Here is a 6,000-nt window from a genome sequence, read left to right as displayed (position 1 = left end):
TCTTGGAGGGGTCACAAGCTCACTCTAAACCGGGGTCTGGGGGTTTTTGGGGGAGGGGGCACAACAGGGGTTCCCTCCTCCCCCTATTTTGAGGGTCTCCCATGGTGCCCCCTCCCCAAAAAGCTCCGATGGCCCCTGAGGTGGCTCCTGTTCCACCGGCCGGTGCCCCCTGACCGAGGACAGCCCCCAGTGAGTCTGGGGATATTTTGGGGGGATTTTGGTGGCGTTTTTTGGGCTTTGGGGGATTGTGTTGGGGGTTTATCGGGAAAGCTTGGGTTTTTGGAGAGAATTATTGGGTTTTGGGGGGTTTTGGATTTTATTGGCGTTTTGGGGTCAGTATTTTGGGGGGTATTGAAATATTTGGGAGATTTTTTGAATTTTGGTGGGTTTCACTGGGATTTTGTGGGATTCTCTGCAGTTTTGGAGGGTTTTATTGGAATTTTTAGGGGATTTTGGGGTTTTTTAGTGGAATTTTGGGGGGCCTCGGGTGGTCTGTGGGTGTTTTGGGGTTGTTCCCGGGTGTGGGGAATCGCTGAGAGGTACCAAAATCTCCTTTAAACCCCTGAAAGTCCCAATAAAACCCAAGAAATCACAATTAAATCTCACAAAATCCCATTAGAGCACCCTAGAATCCCAATAAAAGCCCACAAAATCCCAATTAAACCCCACAAATCCCCCCAAAAATATCCCCAAAACCACAAGAAGCCCCACAAAATCCTTCCAAGAGCTTAAAGAAATCTTGTCAACATCCAAAACCCCCACAAAATCCCCCAAAATCCCACCACAAAACAAACAAACAAAACCAAAAACCAAATCTCCAAAGAATACCACTAAATCCCCCAAAAATTACAATAAAACACCCAAAATTCCATAGTTCCACAAAATTCCCACCAAATCCCAGTAAAACCTTCCAAAATTCAAAAGAAAACACAAAAACATTTCAATTTATCCCTAAGCACCCCAAGAAATACATCCCCCCGCAAAGTGCCAATAAAACCCCACAAAATCCAAACACCCCCCAAAACCCCCCAAAATTCCCCAACTCCCCCGAACCCAATAATTCTCTCCAAAAACCCCAACAGTTCCCCATAACTCCCAACACAATCCCCAAAGCCCAAAAAAGCCCCAAATGCCCCGAACCCTCCCTGGTCCCTCCCGGTCCCCCCAGCCCGGCCGGGGCCGCGGCCAAAACTCCCCGGAGCGAACGCAGAGGTCCCAGAGCGATCCCGGGCTCGGCCTCAGCTCAGCCCCTTTGGGGATTTTGGGCCAAACTGGGCAGGTTTAGGGCGGCTTTCAGATCCCTTGTGGGAATTCTGAGCCTTTTTGGGTGGATTTTTGGCCCCTTTGGCTGATTTTAGGCCGAATCTGGTGGGGTTTAGGGAGGATCTCAGATCCCCTTGGATGATTTTAGGTCCATTTGGGTGAATCTTAATCCTGTGTGGGTGATTTTAGGTCCCTTTTGTTGGTGGCTTTGGGCCTATTTCAGTAGGTTTTTTGCTTCTTTGGGCAATTTTAGGTCTAACCAAGCCTTTTTAGGGTGATATTAGGTCTTCTTGTGTTGGTTTCAGGCATGTTTGGGTGATTGTAGGCCAAACCAGGTACTTTCAGAGTGGATTTTAGGCTCATTTGAGAGATTTAAGGGTGATTTTAAGCCATTTCTTGTGGTATTAAAACATTTGGGGCAGTTTTAGCCCGCTTTGGATACTTTGAACCCCATTTGTCTGATTTTAGGCCAAACTATGTAGATTTAGAGTGGATTTTGATGCCCTTTTGGGTGATTTTAGGCCAAACCGGGCCCTTTTAGGGACCATCGCGCCCATCCCGCAGGCCCAAATATCCCGGGGGGTTCCCTGGGTTTGGGGTTTTTTGGGGGGATGTTTGGATCTGGCAGGGCTCCAGAGCCGAGCCACAGATGGCCCTCGAGGGGATATTGGGGGTCCCCGGGAGGTGTTTTTGGGGGGTCCCGGGACCAGCAGTGGCTGCTCCCAGTATGAACCCAGTCACTTCCACTTTCATTCCCTATGATGATGCAATTTGCTCCCAGCATGGTCCCCATTCTCCCAGTTCCTCCCACTTTCATCCAGTCAGTTCCCAGTTGTCCTGGTTTGACCTGGGGAAAGAATTTTTTTGGAAGGAAGAGGTTGATCCAGTCAGGGGTCGGGTTTGGATACTGACACTTGGGGTGACCAATTGAAGGTGGGCACGCCTCTGAGAACACAGAGGGGTTAAAAGTGGAATTCCCAGGAGAATTGTCTCTCTCTGGTTCCGGTCATCGGAAGGTACAGACCTCCCCTGCCCAGCCCGTGGCTGGGTGGGGGAGGGGAGCCATGTGGCCTGGGGAGGTAGGCCAAGGGGTGAAGGATCGGAACCGAGCTGGGCCAGCTCCTGCAGACGGAAGGGTGGAGAACATCTGGGATGTCTTTGTTTCCCCCCCCCCCCCCCCCAAGCTAGAGAGAAAAGAGATAGAGAGTCAGCAGACACCTGGAAGTTTGCCGGCAGAGGAAAAGGAGGAGGGGGGGGGAGGATGCCCATCATGGGAGATGGGAGACGGAGTCCTGGGCCAGATTTCAGCCGTCCGGGGAGAGTCCGGGAACTTTAACCCTTTCCTGTGAAATGAAGGCTTTATGAAATATTACTCCTCCTCAATTTGAAGGAAAGAGAGACAGCCTGGGACCTCAGATGTTCAGAGAAGAAGGTTGGGGGGAGATGATGGAGTGGCTTTTGGCTGGACTCTGCTTGTTAATCATAGACTGAACCACTCCTTTCAAGAGGGACTGCATTTTAGGGGGATGCACTGGTGAGCCAAGAGACCTCCTTAAGCAACTACCAGTTCAGGAATGAACAGAGAGAGCTGAGGAGGGTGTGAGGATGCCCTCCGTCTTCAGAGAAGAAGGCCATCTCTGTTCTTGGACCCTTGGCCCCAGGGGAAAATGGGGGGGATTGTAGTCCCGAAATGAGACACTGGACTGTTGTTCCTGTTGGTCCTTGGCAAAGCATCCTTAAAGGGGCCCTATAAGCAGTCTCTGTCCATGCACGGTGGTGAGAGCACTGTGACATGGAGAGGAGAGTGTCACACTGGCCGGTGTGTCTGGGCAGTGCCACGTGTGACATGGAAACACAAGAGGTGGCAGCTGTGTTTCCTGGGGGTCTATGGTGCAAGGGAGACTCCTTTCTCCCCTGATGGACTCAGTATTGATTATATTGAAGGGTGAAAACTCTATTAAGGATCCAAATGGGTGTCGCTGTGGTTTGTTGGAGTTGGGTGGTGGGAGGAGGAATGTTTTGGAAGGTTTTCATTTTGAATTTTGTGTGGGGGTTTTTTTCCTTTTTTTCTTTTATAGTATTGGTAGTAGTGTAATAAAGCTTCTCCTTTGTTATTAAGTTTGGCCTGCTTTGCTCTGTTCTCGATCACATTTCACAGCATTCAATTGACAGGTTGGATTTTCATGAGGTGCTGGCATTGTGCCAGCGTCAAACCATGACACCAGTTCTCCCAGTTGTCCCTGGCATAGTCCTGGTCACTCCCAGTATGGTCCTGTCTGGCTCCAGCATGGTTCCAGTCGCTTCCTAGGTCAACCCAGTCCGTCCCTGTATGTTCCACAGCAGGAACACTGAGCCCAGGGGATTTAGGGATCACTCCCCAAAATTTGGGGGGGTTTTGGGGTGTCCTGAGGGGTTTTAGGGTGATTTTTTTGGGGGGGGAGGTTTCCTTTATTTTGGGGGGATTTTTTTTTTTTTTGCCGGGGGAATGATCTTTGGGGGGATTTTGGGGGATTTTTGGGGGGACTTTGGGAATTTGGGGAGGGGTCTCACCAGACAGACATGCCACCACTTTGGGCACACCGTGCTCGGCATGGCCCCCATGATGATTTGGGTGCCCTCACCGGACATCGCCGGGGTGGGGCCTGGGGGAGGGGAGAGCCCAAAATGGGGTCACAGGTCAGTGGGGGAGGGTCAGGATGGGTGGGGGAGGGTCCCGGCCATACCGGGCCTGTACCGGGGTCGCCCCCTTCTGGCCCCGCACAGCCTCGCCCACGGCCTGGGGGTCCCGCGCGTCCCCCACGAGCACCCGGGTGGGAGAGGGCCCGGGGGGCAGCCGCAAGGGGTTTCGGACCGGCACGGTCACCTCGAACCCTGGCGGGGGAGGGGGATGTCACGTGGGATCCCCAAAGGACCCCACAACCCCACCCCCCCGGGATCCTCCCAAACCTGCCTGGGATCACCCAAAGCTACACAGAACACCCCAGGGCCCCCCAAATCCCCCAAGGTCTCCCCAAAACCCCCCAGGACCTCCCAGACCCTTCCAGGACCCCACAAATTCTCTTCAGGACCCCTCTGGGACCACCTCCAAAACCCTCAGGAGACTCCCAAACCTGCCTGGGATCCCCCAAACCCAGTCGGAACACCCCAACTCCCCCCAGGACCCACCAAAACCCCACAGGACCCCCCAAATTCCCTCCAGGAACCCCTCCCCACAATTCCCCCTAGGACCCCCCAAATTCTCTCCAGGACCCCCCCAATTCCTCCCAGGACCCCCCAGAACCACCAGGACTCCCCCCAAAACCCCCAAGACTCCCCAAATCCCCCCAGGACCCCCAAAACCCTTCAGGGGACCCCCAGATGCACCCAGGACCCCCCAAAACACTGCAGGACCCCTCAGGACCCCCCATTTTGGGATCTCCCCTCATTCTCTGGTTTTGGGGTCCCCGCATTGCCCATTCGGGGTCATCCCAATTCCCCTATTTTCCCTTTTTGGGATCCCCAGAAACCCAAATCCCCCCCAAGGGACCCCAACTGCCCCCCCCGGACTGCCCAGACCCCTCCAGGACCCCTCAAAACCTCCCAGAACCCCCAAAATTCCCCCAGGACCCCCCAAATTCTCTCCAGGACACCCAAAACCCCCCGGGACCCCCTCAGAACTCCCCAAAATACCCCAGGACCTCCAAGACCCCTCCAGGACCCCCCAAATTCCCTCCAGGACACCCCAAAACCTCTCAGAACCCCCGAAATTCCCCCCAGGACCTCCCAGGACTCTTCCAAAACTCTCCCGGTAACCCCCCAGGACCCCTCCAAACCTTCCTGGACCTCCCCCAAAATCCCCCTCCACACCCTCTGCCCCCCCCCCCACTTTTTATCAGTCCGTTCCATCCCCCCCACAAATCCCTCACAGCCTCCCCAAACTCCCCCCAGCCCTCTCCAGATAGGCCTGATCAGACCCCCAATTCCCTGGGACCCCAAAAGTCTGGGAGCCCCTAAGCCCCTCAATTGCCAGGGACCCTTCCCCCAAATTTCTGGGACCCCCCCCAAATTCCCCAGGACTCCCAAAACCCAGGGAACCCCAAATTTCTGTGACTCCCCCAATTCCAGGGAACCCCAAATTCCCCAGGTACCCCAAAAAGACTTCAATTCCCAGGGAACCCCAAATTTCTGGGACACCTGTGGTAGATAAGGGACAGGCGAACGGAAGATCACGGGATGTGACAGAAAGAGAGAGACCCTTCCCCCTCTCCCTTTCCCACGCTATCCATTAACCCCAGAGCATGTGACCACACCTGCTCTGGTAACTTTCCACTCCCGACTAACCCTGGAGACCCCTCAACCCCCCTCTGACGTAGCAAAGACCCCCAAAACTATTTAAACCCACGAGATGAGATAATAAAGGCTTTCGATCGTCCGCCATACTGGTGTCAGCGTCTTTGTCGATAGCCCGAGCGGTCTGGAGAGGCCAGACCGCCGTGCTGTCTCCTGAACCAGGTCGCCCGTTGCCCTTTATAAAGGCAACAGACACCCCAATTCCCAGAGACCCCCAAATTTCTGGGACTACCCCAATTTCCAGGGGTCCCTAAACCCAGGGAACCCCGAATTTCTGAGACCCTCCCCAATTACTCAATTACTCGGGGTCCCTAAACCTCAAGAATCTCAAATTCCCAGGGAACCCGAAATTCCAGGGAACCCCGAATTTCTGGGGCATCCCAATTCCCCGGGACCCCACAATTCACA

The sequence above is a fragment of the Taeniopygia guttata genome, chromosome W (assembly GCF_048771995.1).
Source record: "Taeniopygia guttata chromosome W, bTaeGut7.mat, whole genome shotgun sequence".
NCBI classification, from domain to species: domain Eukaryota; kingdom Metazoa; phylum Chordata; class Aves; order Passeriformes; family Estrildidae; genus Taeniopygia; species Taeniopygia guttata.
The sequence above is the reverse complement of the archived record's forward strand: the minus strand, read 5'-3'. Positions refer to the sequence as shown.